This window comes from Triticum aestivum, chromosome 2A (genome assembly GCF_018294505.1).
Source record: "Triticum aestivum cultivar Chinese Spring chromosome 2A, IWGSC CS RefSeq v2.1, whole genome shotgun sequence".
NCBI lineage: Eukaryota > Viridiplantae > Streptophyta > Magnoliopsida > Poales > Poaceae > Triticum > Triticum aestivum.
Window position 1 is genome coordinate 435,563,058 of NC_057797.1, and position 23,412 is coordinate 435,586,469.

Below are 23,412 nucleotides of genomic sequence, written 5' to 3' on the forward strand. Positions count from 1 at the left end.
CCTTGGCCTCTTTGAGCCCTTGGTCTGCATACCGGCTTTGGCGTCCTCTGACGCTGCCCTCTTCCCTTTCGAGGTAGGGATCTCTTCAACATCACACTCCTCCGCATCGCCCTCATGGGCGGAGGAGGCATGGGTCTCTTCGGACCGGGTGACCGAGGTCTCCCAGGCCCGGGCACTTGCCTTGCCCTTCACAGGCTTCGTCCCTTTGGGGGCCACTACGTGTGGCTACTCGGCCAGGAGCGCTGAGAGCAGGGAAGTCATGGGTCCTCTGGTAGTGGAGCCTGGCATTGCACTCCTTGTACCAGTCTAGCCACTTCTGCAAAGTGTCAAGCATAACTATTCGTTAAATTCTACTCCTTGATATGGAGCACAGAAATGTTAGCTGGTGAGTAAGATCACTTACCAAGGTGTCTTCGTAGCCGTCCTAGAGGTCGCGGTCCTCCCCTTCCTTGGGGAACTTGTCCTTGGCCAGCTTCATGAGCTTTGTCCACATAGCGGCCAATTTGGAGCAGGAGAAGGCGGTAAGGGGGCCCATGTCCTTAGGCTTTTGTACCCACATCAAGGTTGCTGGAGCTGGAGAGGGACCATGCAACGATTGAGCATGATGTTGACAATGTCGGCGAGCTCAATATTCCCTGTGGTGGACCACCATTTGATCCGCTTGATCATGGCCTCCACCTCTTTTGGGTTCTCCCAGGCGGCGCCCTTCTCCTTCCAGGACTTGAGCTTCTTCGGAGGCCTGGCTGAGAAGGTCGGGACCTCGTCCTGGCCAGGAGCGAGCGTCTCGATGATATAAAACCACTATAGTTGCCACTCCTTCATCATCTTGATGAAGGTGACCAGGAACCATTCGGCCCCCTGGTTTTTGCTGGCCATGGCCCCTCCGCACTCTGCGTGGTTGAAGCCACTGAACTTCAGCTTGATCCCGAAGATCTTCAACCATAGACCGAAGTGTGGCTCACAATGGAGGAAGGCCTCGCAGACCATCATGAAGGAGGCGAGATGGAGAATGGAGTTCGTGGCCAGATGATGAAAATAAAGCCCGTGATAAAACATCACCCTGCACACAAAAGGGTGCAGCGGGAACCCTAGCCCTCGGACTAGCTGGGGGACGAAAACTACTCGCTCCCCAGCATTGGGAGTGGGCACTTGCTGGCCAGCGGCTGGAGCATGGGCGGCAATGTCGGTGGTCAGATACCCCGTGCTGCGTAGTGATGTCTACTATGCAACTTTATTCTTGTAGACTCGTGTTGGGCATCAAAGCGCAAAGTTTTGTTGGACACTAGCAATTTTCCCACAAGTGGACGACCTAAGGTTTATCAATCTGTGGGAGGCATAGGATGAAGATCGTCTCTCTCAAACAACCATGTACCCAAATAACAAAGAGTCTCTTGTGTCCCCAACACACCAAATACAATGGTAATTTGTATAGGTGCACTAGTTCGGCGAAGAGATGGTGAAACAAGTGTAGTAATGATAGTAGATATTGGTTTTTGTAATAGCAACAATAAAAAACAGCAAGGTAGCAAGTAACAAAAGTGATCACAAACGGTATTGCAATGCTTAAAAATGAAGCCTAGGGTTCGTACTTTCACTAGTGCAATCTCTCAACAGTGCTAATATAATTGGATCATATAACCATCCCTCAACGTGTGATGAAGAATCACTCCAAAGTTCTTATCTAGCGGAGAACATAAGAAGGAATTGTTAGTAGGGTACTTGAGGGAGTCCTAGATTAGGGGGTCTCCGGACAACCGGACTATATCCTTTGGCCGGATTGTTGGACTGTGAAGATACAAGATTGAAGACTTCGGCCCGTGTCCGGATGGGACTCTACTTGGCGTGGAAGGCAAGCTAGGCAATACAGATATGTATATCTCCTCCTTTGTAACCGACCTGGTGTAACCCTAGCCCCCTCCGGTGTCTATATAAACCAGAGGGTTTTAGTCCATAAAACATACAATCATACCATAGGCTAGCTTCTAGGGTTTAGCCTCTCTGATCTCATGGTAGATCTACTCTTGTAATACTCATATCATCAAGAACAATCGAGCAGGACGTAGGGTTTTACCTCTATCAAGAGGGCCCGAACCTGGGTAAAACATCGTGTCCCCTGCCTCCTATTACCATCCGCCTTAGACGCACAGTTCGGGACCCCCTACCAGAGATCCGCCGGTTTTGACACCGACATTGGTGCTTTCATTGAGAGTTCCACTTTGTCGCCACCATAAGGCTCGATGGCACCTTCGATCATCGCTAGCGATGCGGTCCAGGGTGAGGCTTTTCTCCCCAGACAGATCTTCATATTCGGCGGCTTTGCACTGCGGGCCAACTCGCTTGGCCATCTGGAGCTGATTGAGAGCTACGCCCCTGGCCATCAGGTCAGATTTGGAAACTTGAACTACATGGCCGATATCCGCAGAGACTTGATCTTCGACGGATTCGAGCCCATGCCGGACACACCGCGCAGTCACGACAAGCAAGACGTAACTCTACCGTCAGACGGTGTTCGGGAGATTGCATCCGCAGCTACTCCGGCCTTTAATCCGGAGCAAGTCACGCCATCCGAGAGCGCTCAGCGGCGATAGAGCCGGATACTGACTTCACCCCTTACGAGAGCCATGTTGCCAAACCATTGGATTCATCCTCGGTAACGGACTCCGAGCCGCTCGTATCCGTGCCTGTCGAGTCCGACTAGGCGCCAATCATGGAGTTCACCTCCGCGGATATCTTTCAGCACTCACCTTTTGGAGATGTGCTAAATTCATTAAGGTCTCTCTCCCTGTCAGGAGAACCTTGGTCGAACTATGTCCGACCAGAATGGGATGCGAACAACAAAGAAATTCGCTACTCACCCACCACCCACTTAGTAGCCACTGTCGACGACTTAACCGACATGCTCGACTTCGGCTCCGAAGACTTCGACGGAATGGACGACGAAGCTGGAGATGAACGGGATCCACCGCCCTCGGGGCACTGGACCGCCACCTCATCATATGATATATATATGTGGTGGACACCCCCAAAGAAGCCAACAACGAGGAGAAAGCGGAGAATGACCCCTCCAAGAAGCAACCCAAGTGTCGACGTCAGCGGCACTGCTCTAAGTCCCGCCATAGTAAGAGCAGTGATACCGGCACAGGAGATAATAACACTCTGGATAGCGCCGAAGACAACAACAATCCCCTCCAGCACGGCAAAGAGCTGGAGGACGAACAAGCTAGCCCTCCAGAGCAGGCAGCAGATGGAGAACCAGAGGAGGACAATTACATGCCTCTCTCCGAAGATGAGGCGAGCCTTGGCGACGACGAATTCATCGTGCCTGAGGACCCCGTCGAGCAACAACGCTTCAAGCGCCGGCTTATGGCCACGGCAAATAGCCTAAAGAAAAAGCAGCAACAGCTTCAAGCTAATCAAGACTTGCTAGCAGACAGATGGACTGAAGTCCTTGCGGCCCAGGAGCATGAATTTGAGCGCCCGTCCAAGAGTTACCCCAAACGCAGGTTGCTACCTCACCTCGAGGAGGAAGCATTGAAGCCTCATTCACCAGTACGATGCGGCTGACCGGCCACTACGCAGCCGAGCCAGAGAGGCGTTTCAGCCTAAAGTTCAGTCTGCACCCCGTCGCCACTCAGTCAAAGATACTAAGGCCCGGGGCAACACAGAGGACCTGCGAGACATCTTGGACAGCAAGGCAAAAATCGCAAGGTCAATGTACGGGACACAAACACGTGCTCCCACACGGGACGATGATCGTCGCATCGGATACACCAAGAGTAAATCCGATCGGGCCGAATATAGCAAACAAGACTCGTACGAACTACGTCGGGATATAGCCCGGCACAAAGGCGCTGCACACCCCCTATGCTTCACTGATGAAGTTATGAATCATGAATTCCCGAAGGGTTTCAGACCTATAAACATCGAATCATACGACAGCACAACAGATCCCGCTGTATGGATTGAGGATTTCCTCCTTCACATCCACATGGCATGCGGTGACGATCTACATGCCATCAAGTACCTCCCACTAAAACTCAAAGGACCAGCTCGGCATTGGCTGAATAGCTTGCCAGCAGATTCCATCGGCAGTTGGGGGGATTTGGAAGATGCATTTCTTGACAACTTCCAGGGCACTTGTGTGCGGCCACCGGATGCTGATGACTTGAGCCACATAAACCAGCAGCCAGGGGAATCGGCCAGACAATTCTGGACACGGTTCTTGACTAAGAAAAATCAAATTGTAGACTCTCCGGATGCAGAAGCCCTAGCAGCATTCAAGAATAACATCCGCGACAAGTGGCTCGCTCGCCACCTTGGCCAGGAGAAGCCGAAATCTATGGCAGCCCTCACAACACTCATGACCCGCTTTTGCGCGGGTGAGGACAGCTGGCTGGCTCGCAGCAACAACACATCAAGGATTCCGGTTACCTCGGATACCAAAGACGTTAACGGTAGGCAGCGTCGTAATAGACCAAAACGCTGCAATAACAGCGATAACTCCGAAGATGCGGCAGTCAACGCCGGATTCAAAGGCTCCAGATCCGGTCAGCGGAAAAAGCCATTCAAAAGAAATACTCTGGCTCCGTCCAGTCTGGATCGCATACTGGATTGCTCGTGTCAAATCCACGGCACCCCCGACAAGCCAGCCAATCACACCAACAGAGAATGTTGGGTGTTCAAGCAGGCCGGCAAGTTAAATGCCAAAAACAAGGACAAGGGGCTGCATAGCGATGACGACGAGGAGCCACGGCCGCCGAATCCCAGGAGGACAGAAGGGGTTTCCCCCACAAGTGAAGACAGTAAACATGATATACGCAACCCACATTCCCAAGAGGGAGCGGAAGCGTGCACTAAGGGACGTCTATGCAATGGAGCCCATCGCCCCAAAGTTCAACCCATGGTCTGCTTGTTCGATCACCTTCGATCGCAAGGACCACCCCACCAGCATCCGTCATGGCGGATCCGCCGCACTGGTCCTAGACCCCATCATTGACGGATTCCACCTCACTCGAGCCCTTATGGACGGCGGCGGCAGCCTAAACCTGCTTTATCAGGATACAGTGCGAAAAATGGGTATCGATCCTTCGAGGATCAAACCTAGCAAAACCACCTTTAAGGGCATAATCCCAGGTGTAGAGGCCCATTGCACATGCTCAATCACACTGGAAGTGGTCTTCGAATCACCGGATAACTTCCAAAGCGAAGAGTTAATCTTCGACATCGTCCCGTTTCGCAGTGGCTATCATGCACTGCTCGGACGAACATCATTTGCAAAATCAATGCAGTGACGCATTACGCATACCTCAAGCTCAAGATGCCAGGACCTCGCGGGGTCATAACAGTAAATGGAAACACAGAACACTCACTCCGTACGGAAGAGCACATTGCGGCCCTTGCAGCAGAGGCACAAAGCAGCCTGTTCAGGCAGACCACTCATTCGGTGTTACAGCCCCCGGACACCTTCAAGTGCGCCCGGAATAATCTGCAACAGGATTTCCTGGCGCGATCTACGCTCGCCTAGCAATTCGGCTCCCGTCCCAGTCCCAGTGCAGCGACGGAATTCGTGTCGCGCATACATAACTACGCATTGAAAATACCATGGACATAGGCAGGGGCACAATCAGGACACGCCCCGCATTGTGGCTTAAACCACGCCAGGGGTTGTACACCTTTCACATTCCTTTCAGGGCCTAACTCTTCAGAAGCCCTTTCCGGCAGTCCGACTGCCTGACACACTCCAGAAGCAACAACCAAGGCGGCGAGAAGCTAAGATGAACACGGGAACCGCCAGGTGGCCTCTAGTAATACTTATACCCGCTTTTCACTATTTATGTGTAGCTTGCCTTGGGATAGGACATTTCGAATTGTCCCACTTTATGCTTATTGCACTACTTGTACCAGTACGTCTCGACATATTACTCAAATAACAATGCATATTATTAATCTGTCATTGTATTATTTAAGTTTTTCTCTTTCTCTTATATGTCCATTTATGACATTCCGCACATGCGCGCGCGGGTGCAGTCAGTACGCCAGGGGCTCTGGTTTACCCCATAATACGGTGCAAGAAGTCTGAACACTTTCGACAGTGCGGCACCCCAAACTTATAGCATTATATGCATCAGCTCTGAATCATGTCTTGGGTCAAATGTTGGGTTGCCCGGCTCCCATGCTTTGGTACCTTACGTTCTTCTATATCGGCTAAAGTAGCGGTGGGAGAACTACTGCGATTGTGTCCCAGTTCTTCCGGACGAGCACCTCAGTAGAGAAAGCCAAAAACTGACTGTCAGGATAAGGCGAGAGACCGGTCGCTGTTCGAGAGGTTTCAAGTCCTTAAAGACTTTTTCGGCTTCGGGCGAGGAGTCGGTCTTATCCGGCTTAGGCGTGTATAGCACCCCAAATTCAGCCCTCGGAATACCAGGGGCTTCGCCAAAAATTTAAAATCATAGACTTCTATGGCTAAGTGAGAGTGATAAAGCATTATAGTCTGATTGCATGGTTCGTTGCGCCGAACACCTCCCTTGAAGGACCCAAAATTGGGGTAAAGAGTGTTCAAATTTATCCCGAACACCCCAGTACTAGTTACATGGGGGTAGAAGCCGATGACTGGCCAACTCTCAGATTTTATAAACGGCCGCACAGCAGGTAATATTTTAAATTAAGACAGCGTCGCATGGTGCAAATGAACTAGTTTCATATTACAGGATCACATGAGCATGTTCATTCAAAAATTACATCCTTGGCACACTCATCTGCCACTAGGCGGGATCCCTCCAGGAGACCCTCATAATAATTCTCGGGGTGGCGATGCTCCTTGCCCTCCAGTGGCCCCTCCTTCACAAGCTTCAAGGCGTCCAGCTTCACCTAGTGCACCTTCGCCCGGGCAAAAGCCCTGCGTGCACCTTCGATGCAGACGGATCGCTTGATGACCTCAAGCCGTGGGCAGGCTTCCACCAGCCGTCTCACCAGACCGAAGTAGCTGCCGAACAGGGGCTCGCCAGGCCACATCTGGACTATAAGGCCCTTCATGGCCTGTTCGGCCGCCTTGTGGAGTTCGACCAACTGCTTTAGCTGGTCGCTCAAGGACACGGGGTGTTCGGTCCCAGTATACTGAGACCAGAACAACTTGTCCATTGAGCTCCCCTCCTCAGCCCGGTAAAACTCTGCGGCATCCAGCACACTGCGGGGAAGATCTACAAATGCTCCTGGAGAGCTCCGAACTCGGGTAAGAAAAAGGAAATTCTCCTTCACATGCTTGCTTTTCATATTGAATGCCTTACCCGCTGCTATCTTCTTCGCATCATCAATCTCCTGGAGGGCCTTGTGGGCTTCGTCCTTGGCGCTCCGGACGCTTTCAAGTGCCTGCGTGAGCTCGGACTCTCGCGTTTTAGAGTCCAGCTCCAAGGACTCGTGCTTTTTGGCGAGAGCCTCGAGCTCTTGCTGCACCTCGCCCACTCGGGCTTCTTGTTTCTCTCGTTCAATGCGTTCCTTGGCTGCTTTGTCTTTGGTTGCGGACAACGCCTTCCTCAGGGTCTCCACCTCGGTCGTGGCCCCTGACAACTTCATGATGATCCTATTACTTTACACAAAACTCCTTTTTAACTATATACACTGGGGTATATCTTACCTTTGCTCTTTTCGAGCTGCCCCTTGGTAAGGCCGAGCTCGTCCTTGGACCGCTTCAGGGCCTGCTTTAGTGCAGAGACCTCCGCAGTACGTGCGGCAGCGGCCAGCAGGGAAGCCTGCACATACACATAGACATACTCTGATTAGACTCCTGAGTTATCATTTGATACTCTATTCGGCTTTTCTTCGCGAACGCCGAACAGAGCATCAGGGGCTACTATCTATGCGGTAATATTTTTATATTTTGAATGCTTACCTCAAAGCCTGTTAGGAGGCTGGTGCAAGCTTCGGTCAGCCCGTTCATGGCGGACTGAACCTTCTTAACCACCGCACTCATGATAGTGCGGTGTTCTTCATCAATGGAAGCGATGTGAAGCGCTTCCAGCAAGTTGTCCGGTGCCTCTGGTTGGACAAAGGGCACCTGCACGGATGGTTGGCCCCCCTTAATGGGGGACCGCCTGCCGGAGTCCGGAACCGTCGAGGGTTCCGGCGCAGTGTCCGGCTAGGGCCCGAACTCGAAGCCCGTAGGAGCCTCGCTCCCTTGGTACCCAGGGTCCGGGAAGTCGCCACAAGGCACCCCCAGGACCACCTCCCCTTGGCTCGGTGCCTATTTGGACAACACCTCGGCGTTGTCCGTAGGGCGAGGGGTGGAAGTGGTCGGAAGAGAACCACTGTTCATATTCGACGAGCCCAACGAGCCGCTCGACGAAGTTACGTCGAGATGAGCTCGGGACAGACTGCATAATCATGTTGAGCATGAGGAAAGGCAGTACAATAAAACATATCATGAAGTACTATGGCGTCCACACACTTACGACTTCGCCAGGGGCTTGTCCCTGGACAGCCACTCGTCGCCACTGTCGACGCCCATCGTGGCACGGTCTGGAAGGAGGGTCCTTCCCTTCTTGGAGCCTTTGGCCTCCCCAGATGGGTCGGCCTTCCTTTTCTTGTCTCCCCCGGCTGGGGGGAGAACTTTTCTCCTCCTCCTTGTTTCCATGGGAGGAGTGTGCATCGGAGTCATCGTCCGATACGACCGTATGACGGAGACCCTTTCGGGTCCCCACGGTCTTCTTCTTGGTCTTCTGTGCCGGCACCTCGTAAGGTGCCGGAGTGAGCATATTCGTTAGAAGAGCATCTGCAGGATCTTCGGGTAGCGGGGCTGGGCTGTCAAGCTGCTCCACCATCTTTAACCAGTCCTGTCAATGATATGGGAGCTTAGATCCTACCCATAACTATACTTGGGAAAATAAATACCCCGATAAATATAAATGCTTACCGGACCGGCATGGCGCTTTGCACTGAGTCCACGGTCTTCGGTCTTCGATGAGAGGGGGAGGGATCTCGGCGCTCTTGAACAACACCCTCCATACGTCTTTGTGTGTCGTGTCGTAGAGCTCTCGCAGCATCTGGTTCCTGGCTGAGTCAAACTCCCACAAATTGAATGCCCGTCGTTGGCACGGAAGGATCCGGCGGACGAGCATAACCTGGACCATGTTGACAAGTTTGATTTTCTTGTTCATCATGTTCTGGATACAGGTTTGGAGTCCGTTAGCTCACCGAAGAACCCCAGGACAGGCCCTTCTCTTTCCAGGAGGTGAGCCGCGTGGGGATTCCGGATCGAAATTTGGGGGCCGCCACTCAGTTGGTGTCGCACGGCTCGGTGATGTAGAACCACCCCGATTGCCACCCCTTTATGGTCTCCACATAGGAGCCTTCGAGCGAGGTGACGTTTGGCATCTTGCCCACCATGGCTCCTCTGCACTCCGCCTGCTGGCCGACCACCACCTTCGGTTTGACATTAAAAGTCTTCAGCCACAGGCCGAAATGGGGCTTGATGCGGAGGAAGGCCTCGCACACGACGATAAATGCCGAGATGTTGAGGATGAAGTTGGGGGCCAGATCATGAAAATCCAGCCGTAGTGGAACATGAGCCCGCGGACGAATGGGTGGAGTGGAAATCCCAGTCCGCGGACGAAGTGGGTGAGAAAAACTACCCGCTCATGGGGTTCGGGCGTAGGAACAACCTGCCCCGCATTCGGCAGCTGGTGCGCGATATTCGCAGCTAGGTATCCGGCTTCCCATAACTTTTTGATGTCTTCCTCCGTGACGGAGGAAGCCATCCACTTGCCTCCTGCTCCAGACATGCTTGTAGTGGTTTGAGAAGAAGGGCGCGAGCTTGGGCGCTAGAGCTCGAGTGTGCGGGAATGGGAAAGCGAGAAGGAAGAAGGCGTGGGTGAAAAAAGTAGATCTTTGTCCCTTTTATAAGGGCGGAGGAGGCGATGAGTCTCCCCACTTTCCTGGCAAAACCACTTATTCGCCAGGCGCTGTAATTGATTGCGTGGTTGGGTTACCCACATCCGTATTGATGAGAATCCCGTGATGAGGGGAACACGATCTCTGCTTTGACAAGACGTATCGAGAAAACCGCCTCGCGATATGTGCGGGGCTGGTTGAGAAAAGCGGTTCGAATAATAACCAGGCCATGAAGTGATGTCATACTATCAAAACATGTCAGAAGATTGGATTTATGAAGTATTATTCTCTCTACGGTGGAATGTGGAACTTGTTTTACAGGGTCGGACACTATCCTTGCATTCAAACTCTTCCATGGTGTAGTCGGAGGAGGAACCCGCCTTGCAATGCCGAAGACAACACTGCGCGCCGGACTCATCGTCATTGAAGCCTGGTTCAGGGGCTACTGAGGGAGTCCTGGATTAGGGGGTCTCCTAACAGCCGGACAATATCCTTTGGCCGGACTGTTGGACTGTGAAGATACAAGATTAAAGACTTTGTCCCGTGTCCGGATGGGACTCTACTTGGCGTGGAAGGCAAGCTAGGCAATACGGATATGTATATCTCCTCCTTTGTAACCGACCTGGTGTAACCCTAGCCCCCTCCAGTGTCTATATAAACCGGAGGGTTTTAGTCCATAAAACATACAATCATACCATAGGCTAGCTTCTAGGGTTTAGCCTCTCTGATCTCGTGGTAGATCTACTCTTGTAATACTCATATCATCAAGAACAATCGAGCACGACGTAGGGTTTTACCTCTATCAAGAGGGCCTGAACCTGGGTAAAACATCGTGTCCCCTGCCTCATGTTACCATCCACCTTAGACGCACAGTTCGGGACCCCCTACCCGAGATCCGCCGGTTTTGACACCGACAGTACTAAACCACCTCAAAGCTATTCTTTCTGATCAATCTATCCTATATTTCCTACTAAAATAACACCAAGCTATTCTTTCCAATTTATATATCCAAGAGTTCATACTAAAATAACACCATATGATACACATCAACCAACTCTAATGTCACCTAGATACTCCAATGTCATCACGAGTTTCCGTGAGTTGTTTATACGATATGCATCAAACAATTCCAGACTCACAATACTCAATCCAACACAAAGAACCTCAAAGAGTGCCCCAAGATTTCTACCGAAGAAACAAAGACGAGAACGTGCATCAACCCCTATGCATAGATTACCCCAATGTCACCTAGGGAATCCGCGAGTTGACTGCCAAAACACATATCAAGTGAATCAATATGATACCCCATTGTCACCACGGGTATTCACAGCAAGACATACATCAAGTGCTCTCAAATCCATAAAAGTATTCAATCCGATAAAGTGAAAGGGAAAACTCAATTCATCACAACAAGATAGAGAGGGGAAAACACCATATGATCCAACTATATTAACAAAGCCCGTGACACATCAAGATCGTGAAATCTCAATACCACGAGAGAGATAGAGAGATTAAACACATAGCTACTGGTACAAACCCTCAGCCCCGAGGGTGGACTACTCCTTCCTCATCATGGTGGCTGCCGGGATAATGAAGATGGCCACTGGTGATGATTTCCCCCTCCGAAAGGGAGCCGGAACGGGGTCTAGATTGGTTTTTTGTGGCTACAGAGGCTTGCGGCAGCATAACTTCTGATCTAGGGTTATTTCTGGAGGTTTCACTATTTATAGGATTTTTCAGTGTTGAAATCACACGAAGACGGGCCTCGAGGTGGGAACCACCCACCTGGGCGTGCCTGGGCCTCCTGGTGCAACCAGGTGTCTTGTGGTCACCTCCTTCACCTTCTGGTTCTCCCATGAAGCTTCTAGTGCCTCTTTTGTTCCAAAAAAATCGTCAAAAAGTTTTGTTGCATTTGGAGAACTTTTATTTCTGCACAAAAAACAACACCACGGTAGTTCTGCTGAAAACAACGTTAGTCCGGGTTAGTTCCATGCAAATCATACCAAAACCATATAAAATTGTTGTAAACATGGCATGAATACTTCATAAATTATATGTATGTTGGAGACGTATCACATAGCTCTTGGATGGTGCCATCTTTTATGATGGAACCACCTCAGTGCCCCTGAAGGGTCTCGGCCATGGCTGGTGAAGGAGGAGGGACTCGCTAGAGAAAAAGGATGCGGGATCGGATCTGGGCACTGGAGCTAGACGAAGTACTAGATGGGGACAAAGGGAGTGTGGTCAGTTGCGCTGTCCTCCCTTTTGCTCTTATAGGCCTATGAATGGCCAAGAGTCCCCCTCGCTGCACCGATAAACTCCCCACTCCCAACAAAGATGCCATTGAGCATATGGGGGAAACAAAATCTTGATGGTATCTCTGAGAAAATGGGCACGATCTCTGCCTCGAAGGGACATGCCAGTAAAAAGTTTGCCTCGGGCCACAATTTGAGGGGAGCAATAACTGCTCCACCTGTCGTGCAATGAGCCATTTCAATAAAGTTGTCAGACTGAGTGGAACCATTCACACCGAGGTGCTTGGCCTTCAAGGCTAAGTTAGCCAATCTCTTCGGGCAAAGGGAACAGGTTCGATTGAGCTTCGGCTGGAGTCACTCCTTTAAAGGACTGGTACGAAAATTACAAGGAGGAACTCGTCTGTCGGGCCAAGGACTCCGGATCTGAGGTTCTTATCATTAAGGATATTTTCCTTGGCATAGATGACCAGTTTGGGGGCTACAAAAGTGTCCTGGATTAGGGAGTCTTGACCTAGCCGGCCCATTCTCCTCGGGTTGGGCCGATGGGCCCTCATTCATGGTCAAGATGGACTCCGGAGGCCATACGCATGAGGTTCGATCAAGGCTACCTCCCCCGAAGGCTTGATGTATACTCCAAGATCTCTACCGCCGCCTACCTCCTAGCTACCGACCTTGTAACCCTAGATACCCTCCCTGGCATGTATATAAGCCATATGGTTTAGCCCATAGAGGGGACATCAACACAAAATCATTCACCTAGACCTAGAGTCGGATCACACATTACGATCACGAGGTAGATAAACTCTGTACTTGATACATCTTCATCAATATAAACAAGAGTAGGATGTAGAGTTTTACCTCCATCAAGAGGGCCCAAACCTGGGTAAACATCGTCTCCTTCGTTCTTGTGACCATTGATCTGAGATCCATAGCTCGGGACCCCCTACCCCGAGGTCTGCCGGTTTTGACACCGATACATGTGGTTGTCTACTTTAAACGACAATTCATGACCTTTTCTCGAGGCCACCTTCGGTGCCTTCGACGAAGACTACGAGATGTTTTCTCAGCATGCCCGTGCTTACCTCAACTCGAGAGCCATCAGGTTAGTGCTTGGAGCGGCTCAGGCAACTCACCACCATGAGGAGGGCATCCATGATGTGGACGCCTCGCAGTCTTCCAAGTCCAAGGAGCCAATCGTCATCGACATCTCTGACGATGAGGTGTAGCTTATCTTATTAGCTTACTACAAGTACCTATGTTCAGCTAGCTAGCTACGCCAGATAAGCATGTTCGGTTTACCCATTGCATGTGCTGCTCCTTCCTTTCCTTAACAAATTCTAGTGAATTGTCCTATGTACGTTTACCATGCAATCTGATCCTCTAGTATATATGTTCTATATGTCGTGCAATGTGGTGCTCACTTATTAACTATTTGGTTCATTTGTTGTCGTGTTCAGTTAACTGTTTGGTTCAATTCCGCAATGTGTTGTTCAGTTCTTGTGGGTGCAATTTTGTATTGTCTTGCATGTGGGAAATAAATCAAATTTGGTTGTACTAAATACATGAGAAACAAATACAGTTGCTATATTTCCTAGTTGTCAAGCATGCTTCGTTTGGTTAACTGTCTGATTTTCTAGTATATTATATATTGTGCAATGTGCTGCTCAGTTAATGATTGGTTCATTTGCTGTGGTGGCTAGTTAACTGTTTGGTTCAATTCTGTGATGTGATGTTCAATTGTTGTGGGTGCATTTTTGTATTGTCTTCCATGTCAGAAAATAAATCGAATTTGGTTGTACTAAATACATGAGAAATAAGTACAATTGCTATATTTCCAAGTTGTTAAGCATGCTTGGTGTGGTTAACTGTCTGATCTTCTAGTATGTTATATATTGTGCAATGGGGTGCTCAGTTAATGTTTGATTCATTTGTTGTGGTGTTTAGTGAACTTTTTGGTCCAATTCTGCAATGCGATGTTCAATTGTTGTGGGTGCATTTTTTTACTGTCTTCCACATGAGAAATAAATCGAATTTGATGTAATAAATAAATGAGAAACAAATATAATTGCTATAGTTCCAAGTTGTTAAGCATGCTTTGTTTGGTTAAATGGTTGATCTTCTTATTATGAGTATGTTATATTGTGCAATGTGGTGCTCAGTTAATGTTTGGTTCATTTGTTGTGGTGTTTAGTTAACTGCTTGGTTCAATTCTACAATGCAATGTTCAATTGGTGTGGGTAAAATTTTGTATTGTTATGCACGTGTGAAATAAATTGGATTTGGTTGTACTAAATACATGAGAAACATATACAATTGCTATATTTCCTAGTTCTTAATCATGCTTGGTTTGGATAAATGGTTTCCCATGTGGCTCAAATTAATCTATTGAATCTGCAATGTCTTTATTTCTCATCAACATATTTTACTAATAGTATGCCAACCCTCACTTAACCTGGTCAATAACTCACTAGTACAGCGAGGTGCTATACAGATGATTTTTAACCCCTTTCCGCGATGGAATTTGGAACCGTCACCTAGTGAGTGACTGCGATAGGGGGTCCTTCCCACATCCCAGAAACCGTAGGGGATATGCCCTCCTGGCACACATGCTTGGCAAAATGAGGTCATGTGCGATCGGCGAGCGATCAAATACAATTATACGTATAGTAGTGCTAAAAATACAATTATACATGTGAAATCATTTCCGGTCGTAAGTACATCCCACACAGTCAGTCCCCGCTAAACTTTCCATTCATATATACATCCCCCATAGTCGCTCCAAGGAAAACTTTTCCGTTCGTAGGTACGTGACACACAATTTTCCCCGTTAAATCGTTTGTGATAGCATTGCCATTGCACATGATATTAACAATTTTATCATTTGCGATATTGAATGCATCAGACGCGGTGCATAGCAGAAACTGTGTGGCAAAGGATGTCCATCACACACAGTTTTTATGTGGTAAACGTTTGTGCAAGGTGGCCTAAAGCAAACAGTTTTCAAGAGAATGTCGTGTGTGATTGTTCACTGATACAACATGGTTTATTCCTCCAAACTGTGTGTGTTGCCAGAGGTCATCGCCCATGGTGTTTTCTCAATAACCGTTTGCAATAGAAAACCCAATTAGCAGGCTAATTACCCTATTATTAATAATCCATTTATTAATATAATTGACATTTCATATTAAGCACACAATATATTTTATTTCCATATTAAGGAAGCAGGATTTTATAATTGAAATACATCAGAGTACAACATCATATAGCTTCAGCACTCAGCTACCCCATTACACAACTGCACTAGCACCAAATTTCACATGCAACATCTAGAACCTTTCGAAATTAGCACCATAGAAGGTACATAGACAGATGAATCTCATCTGGAAAACTGCTGAAGCGGAAGGCGAATATTGAGCCTTCATTGATGTTGAAGGTCTTTGCAACTTTAGGCCAGTGCCTATGGATGATTGACTGTCCATCCTTCGTCCTCTTCAGGAACACTTCAAGATTGAACTGTGGGTGTTGTATGAATACCTTCCTTGCCTCCTAACCATACAGGTGGTTTGAGAGGTAATCATCAGTGAGCTGCTTTGGAAAGGCCTGAAAACAAGGATGTGCATAAGTATCTTCTCTATATTGGAAATGGGGCAAAGAATAAAAAAAGGCAAGGTATAATAGTTAGTACCATCCTGTAGTGAATCGATGTCTTCTTCATTGTGCAGACAAAGTTCTTGTTGTTTTTTGTCACTAATTTCTTTATCCTAACAATCTTTCTGAGTGTCTTGACTTGACAAATATTCATGGACAACTCATTTCCCCATATGCAAAAAGGGTCGAACAGTGGGTCAAAACCTCTGACAGCAGGACCTACATGTGCAATCAAATTGTTAAAAACCTAAATATTAGAATGGTTCCTGTAATTGCACAATAATGTGCTATTAGACAAAGGACCATGAATATGCAAACCTCGATTGTAAACCTCAGTGCTTCCCATTGTTTCCCTGCAACACATATAAGGTAGTTAGTGATCGGATTAAGTGAGGGTTCGCATGCTATTAGTAAAATATGTTGATAAAAAATAAGCACATCGCAGATTCATCAGATTAATTCAAGCCACATGGAAAACCCATTTATCTAAACCAAGCATGATTAAGAACTAGGAAATATAGCAATTTTATATGTTTCTCATGTATTAAGTGCAACCAAATTAGATTTATTCCTCACATGCACAACAATACAAAATTCTACCCACGACAATTGGACATCGCATTGCAGAATTCAACCAAGCAGTTAACTAAACACCACAACAAATGAACAAAACATTAACTGAGCACCACATTGCACAATATAACGTACTCCTAATAGAAGATCAGACAGTTAACCAAACCAATCATGCTTAACAGCTTGGAAATATAGGAATTGTATTTGTTCTCATGTATTTAGTACAACCAAATTCGATTTATTTCTCACATGGTATACAATAACAGAATGCACCCACAACAATTGAACATCGCATTGCAGAATTGAACCAAATAGTTAACTAAACACCACAACAAATGAACCAAACATTAACTAAGCACCACATTGCACAATGTATAACATACTAGAACATCAGACAGTTAACCAAACGAAGCATGCTTGACAACATGGAAATATAACAATTGTATTTTTTTTCTCATGTATTTTGTAAAGATAAATTCGATTTTTTCTCACATGGAAGACAATACAAAATTGCATCCTGGAGAATTGAGCATCACATTTGCATAATTGAACCAAACAGCTAACTGAACACGACAACTAATTAACCAAACAGTTAATAAGTGAGCACCACATTGCACGACATGTAGAACATATACACTAGAGCAACAGATTGCATGGTAAAAGTAGATAGCACAATTCACTAGAATTTTTTAGGGAAAGGCAGTAGCTAGCAAACTGAAATGGGTCCTTATAGTGAGCTAATAAGACAAGCTACCCCTCATCGTCGGAGATATCGATGATGATTGGCTCCTTGGACAAGGAAGAGGGTGAGGCCTCCGCATCATGGGTGCCCTCGTCCTAGTGGTGAGTTGACCGATCCGCTCAGGGCACCAACCTGTTGGCTCTCAACTTGAGGTAAGCACGTGCACGCTAAGAAAACACCTCGTAGTCTTCGTCGAAGGCATCGAGGGTGGCCACGAGAAAATGCCATGAACTGACATTTGAAGCAGCCAACCGTGTCTCGGCGTCGGCGCCTGAGGCGTCGATGGTAGCCTGGATGGAGAGGTGCTACCCCAAGATCTGGGGGTCGGCGCGAATGGCATCCATCGTGACCTCATCTGCGCGTGCGGCCGCAATTCGCTTCTCTGTGGTCTACTTGATTTTTTGTCTTGATTTGAATTACATAATGGGGTCACAGCTGCAAAGTATAGTGTTTGAATTCCTAGAACTTGTATCTGCAATGAACATGCAACTATAGGTGTGTCGTCAATTATTTTTGAATTATTCAGGGTTCGTTTGGACATTTTTATACATTAACTTGGTTTTCTAGGCATTTCAGGTGCACAACTCAAAATTAAACCACATGATCCGGTGCACCAAGATGGGTTGTAAAATGATATATGTGTCCATGGGTTGATGCGTAAGTCCCATGCAAGAAATGAGGATGAATTTCAAACACCACGGCACCATAGCTCTCCGGCAAATGTTAAGGTGCTTGCTTTTGTAATACTAGTAAATCAAAACTTGTCTGGAATTCATGAACCTTGGCATGCTATCATGGAATGGCATCAACATGTTGGGGTAAAAAATATTGTCCCATTTGGGGTAGGTTATGGTATAAGCTTCTCACAAATCAGAGCTTCTCACAAGAAGCCTCATGGTTCCAGTAGGGAAACGTGTCACCTTTGTGGACGAAACAATATTCATTGCCTCTTCTTGCTTTCAAAACATATCTAGTGGCAACGTAGAACAACAGGAGTGTTGTGTCATTTTTTGGATTTTTCATGGTTTGCTTCAACATTTTTATACATTAACTGAGTTGTCTATGTGTTTATGTGCATAATTCAAATTTGAAGTGTATGTACATGCTCCAGTGCATATAAACGGGTTGAAAAATCGAATGTGTGACCTTGGTTGTAACCTTAGGTCCCATGCAAGAAATGGGAATGAATGTCAAACACCTTTGCCACCATCGCTCGCCCGCTAACATTGAGATACATGGTTTTAAAATTCTACTAAGTCGAAAACTCGTCTGCAATTCATGAAACTTGATGTTCTATCATGGAACGGCATCAACATGCAGTGGTAAAAATATTGTCCCATTTGGGGTAGGTTGGGGTATAAGCTTCTCGCAACAAGCCTCATGGTTACGGTAGGGAACATTTCACCTTTCTGGATGAAATGATATTCGTTGCCTCTTCTTGATTTCAATTTTTTCTCTAGTGTCAACATAGAACAACAGGAGTGTTTTGTAAAATTTTGAATTTTTCGTGGTTCGTTTGGACATTTTTATACATTAATTGAGTTTTCAATGCATTTATGTGCATAATTCAAATGGGAATGAATGTCAAACACCCCGCCACCGTCACTCGGCTGCAAACATTGAGATACATGGTTTTTAAATTCTAGTAAATCCAAAACTCATCTGAAATTCATGAAACTTGGCATGCTATCATGGAGTGGCATCAACATGCAGTGGTAAATTTTTTGTCCCATTTGGGGCAGGTTTGGGCATAAGCTTCTCACAAACTAGAGCTTCTCACAACAAGCCTGATGGTTTCGGTAGGGAATGTGCCACCTTTGGGGACGAAATGATATCCTTTGCCTCTTATTGTTTTCAAAAAAATTCTAGTGTCAACATAGAACAACATGAGCGTTGTCTTAAATTTTGGAATTTTTCGGGGTTCGTTTGGACATTTTTATACATTAACTAGGTTTTCTAGGCACTTTATGTGCATAATTCAAATTTTAACTACATGCACATGCTCCAGTGCATATATATTGGTTGAAAAAACAAATTTGTGTCCTTGGGTGCATGCTTAGGTCCCATGCAAGAAATGGGAATGAATTTCAAACACAAGGGCACTGTTGATTGCCCGCAAAACATTGAGGTACTTTGTTTTTAAATTCTAGTAAATACAAAACTCATCTGAAAATCATGAAACTTGGCATGCTATCATGGAATGGCACCCGACATGTTGAGGTATTTTTTGTGTCCATTTTGAGAGAAGGCGCACTCGAATAACAGCCAACAAAGGCATTTTGAAACAAATAGCCGCCACTGTAACATCTCAAACGTTTTGTATAATTTAAATCGTGTGTGTTCTGTTAACCATTCACGTGATGCCATGCCTCACTCTTTTAATGGCTAGGAGGTGTCGTGCATACAGGTGCTTGACTAAATGGGAGGTGTGCGAGTTGTACTCTAATGTGCAAGCTCACCGGGATGCATGCGAGTTGTACGCCACACAGGCTCACTAGGAAGCGAGCCCTTTGACTTCCATGGTCGCCCGCCTTGCTCGCATCCTCTCCATTAATAGCGCCCAAGCAGCAGTTTAATACAGTTTTTAAATATAGTACACTCATCGCAAATGTTTTAGTTAGAACACATGTATGCAAACTGACAGCTTCCCAGGAAGCCTAGCGAAAACGTGTCGAGCAGGATTTGTGCAGCTCTTGATCGCAAATGTTTATGATAGAACACCGTATGTAAACCGACAGCTTTCCAATAAGCCAAGGGAAAAACATGCCGAGCAGGATTTATGCAGCTCTTCGTCGCAAATGTTTTAGATAGAACACCATGTATGCAAAGTGAGAGCTATGGTCTTTCGCAGTAAGCCAAAGGAAAATTCACAGTGCAGGATTTGTGCATCTCTTCAACGCAAACGGTTCAGATTGAATAAGGTATGCGAAGCGAGACTTCAGCGCTAAGCCAAGAGAAAATCTGGCAAGCAGGATTTGTACCTCCCTTCAACACAAACGGTTTTTTCGAATGACCCGTGTGCAACCACGTACAGAAAATTTGGTAAGATTTGCATCTATCATATTGGGTATATTGCCATTTGTCAAACTGGAAAGATTGACATTTGTTGATCTAGTAACATTGCCATTTGTCAACCTTGTAACACTGCGATTTTTCAAGATATGCAACTAAAAATCACTAGCACTATCTAATTTTTGCAACTAAAATTCAGTAATTAAGCATAGATTTCATTCAAAGATTAAGCAGACGTTCTTTATACAAGTAGTTCAACTCGACAGCTGAACCAACCAAACTTTTCCCAATTGTTGCCAACCATGTACTGAAATAGCTAGTTCAACTATATATACGAGCTAATTTTAAGTACGTTGTATAGTTCCACCACATCTATAGTCAGATGAACTGAACAAAATAGCCCCTAAATACTACTACTACGGAGGGACTTTGTACTACTTCCGGCAACCTCTCCTATGCCGAGCACACTCAGTAAGAGGAAGAGGCGGAGGAGCCTACCGACAAGCTGGACAACTGCAATACAGTGACTACCGCTGCTGCACCTTCAGCAACGCTCACCTCGAACACCCTTTGCCGCTCCAGATGACCCTCTCAAAGCGGCAGGCAATTGTAACAGTGGCAACAGAAAAGTAAAGAAGCAAAGATCAATATGTGAAAAGCTCGTAGGCAATGGATCAATGATGAATAATTATGTCAAATGGCATTCATCATGTAACAGTTATAACATAGGGTGACACAGAACTAGCTCCAATACATCAATATAATGTAGGCATGTATTCCGAGTATAGTCATACGTGCTTATGGAAAAGAACTTGCATGGCATCTTTTGTCCTACCCTCCCGTGGCAGCAGGGTCCTATAGGAAACTAAGGGATATTGAGGTCTCCTTTTAATAGAGTACCAGACCAAAGCATAAGCACTGAATACATGAATTCCTCAAACTACGTTAGTCACCGGGAGTGGTCCTGACTATTGTCACTCCGGTGTTGCCGGATCATAACACGTAGTAGGTGACTATAACTTGCAATATCGGATCAAGAACACAAATATATTCATGAAAACATAATAGGTTCAGATCTGAAATCATGGCACTCGGGCCCTAGTGACAAGCATTAGGCATAGCAAAGTCATAGCAACATCAATCTTAGAACATAGTGGATACTAGGGTTCAAACCCTAACAAAACTAACTCGATTACATGGTAAATCTCATCCAACCCATCACGGTCCAGCAAGCCTACGATGGAATTACTCATGTACGGCGACGAGCATCATGAAATTGGTGATGGAGGATGGTTGATCATGACGATGGCGACGGATTCCCCTCTCCGGAGCCCAAAACAGACTCCAGATCTGCCCCCCCCCCCCGAGGAAGAATAGGGCTTGGCGACGGCTCCGTATTGTAAAACGCGATGAATCCTTCTCTCTATTTTTTCTCCCTGAAAGAAAATATATGGAGTTGGAGTTTAGGTCGATGGAGGTCCAGGGGGCCCACAAGGTCGGAGGGCGCGCCCCAGGGGGGTGGGTGCGCCCTCCACCCTTGTGGCTAGGGTGTGGGCCCCTGGTGCTGATTCTTTCGCCAATATTTTTTATTAATTCCAAAACTTGGCTCCGTGAAGTTTCGGGTCATTCCGAGAACTTTTTATTCTGTCCAGGTTAGTTCCATTCAAATCATGCAAGTTAGAGTGCAAAACAAGGGCAAAAGAGTTTGGAAAAGTAGATACGACGGAGATGTGTTAGACTAATAGACCAAGACGGCGGTAGTAGAACACGGCCGCTCTCTACGTAGCGACGCAACTGTCAGCTGTCGGCTTGTAGACGTAGAATACCATTTCCCATGTGTTCAACTGCACTATGCGTGTGGTTGCTTGCGGTTGAGGCGGTTGCGGCACGCTCTGCTCGCGTCCCACCATGCGCGCTCTACTCTCGCGTCCCTCTAGGCGCTCTGCCCTCGTGCCTCCACGCATGCTGCCAGTGTTTGGGGCCGGTGCATGATCACGCATGTTCGCGTGCATGCGGTTGCGCCGAGCGCGGCGCGATGATGCAGTTACCTGGTGCAAAAACTGTCATGCAGACGTGTCGAGAATCCAGGCCGCCCGGCCCCCATTTATTCTGGTGGACATTTACCTTCATCTCTCGTGCCACATGACACAATAAGCACACCCACGACGACACATACAGAGAGGACATCCAGCGGTTCCAATGGCGCTCCCAGCGGCCGAAGACAACAATGGCGGGCAGTTCACCACACATCCCGTAGTGGACACCCACGTGAGGGGGAAGGCCCTCTTGGTGGTGTACACAAACGATCCGGTCTCGGTGGAGAGCTCCTTCCAAAATATGGAGCAGTTACTTGCCGAGAACAAGTACCAAGTGGTCGGCTTTGACCTCGAGTACACCATCAGTCGTGTCGGGCATGATTAGAAGGTTGTCGTCGCCCAGTTGTGCATGCTACATGACGTCCTCGTCTACCACTACCACCTAGCCACAAGGCCTTGCGAGCGTTTCTCCAAGTTTATCAACAGTTCCGACTACAGTTTCGGTACGGTGGACACCACCAATGATCTAAAAGCACTCAAGGTTTCGGGCTTGAAATGCCACAATCTTGTCAATATGCAGGACCACTACAAGGTCTAGGGCAGCAACAACAACAAACATAACTCCCTAGTTGACCTCGCCTCGGCCATCATCGATCCCTACTACATGAAGATGAAATATGAGAGCAAGAAGGACAAGAACGCCTAGCACGGTGTCTAGCATGAGAGACTGGATGAACAACACATCAAGTACGCGGCCAAGGACGTGTACACATGAGGGAGTGTCTTCTGCATGCCCCAGACAAGGGATCGTGCCACACAGCAGTGGCGGGAGCATCCTAAGAAGTAGATGACTAGACGATCGTTTCTCCTAGTTTAGAATGCATACAATTGTTTATTGAGGTGTGTGCGAATGATCTATATAGTTGATGACCCACAAGTGTAGGGGATCTATCGTAGCCTTTTCGATAAGTAAGAGTGTCGAACCCAACGAGGAGCAGAAGGAAATGATAAGCGGTTTTCAGCAAGGTATTTTCTGCAAGCACTGAAATTATCGGTAATAGATAGTTTTGTGATAAGCTAATTGGTAACGAGTAACAAATAGTAAAAGTAAATAAGGTGCACCAAGATGGACCAATCCTTTTTGTATCAAAGGACAAGCCTGGACAAACTCTTATATAAAGGAAAGCACTCCCGAGGACACATGGGAATTATCGTCAAACTAGTTTTCATCACGTTCATATGATTCGCGTTCGGTACTTTGATA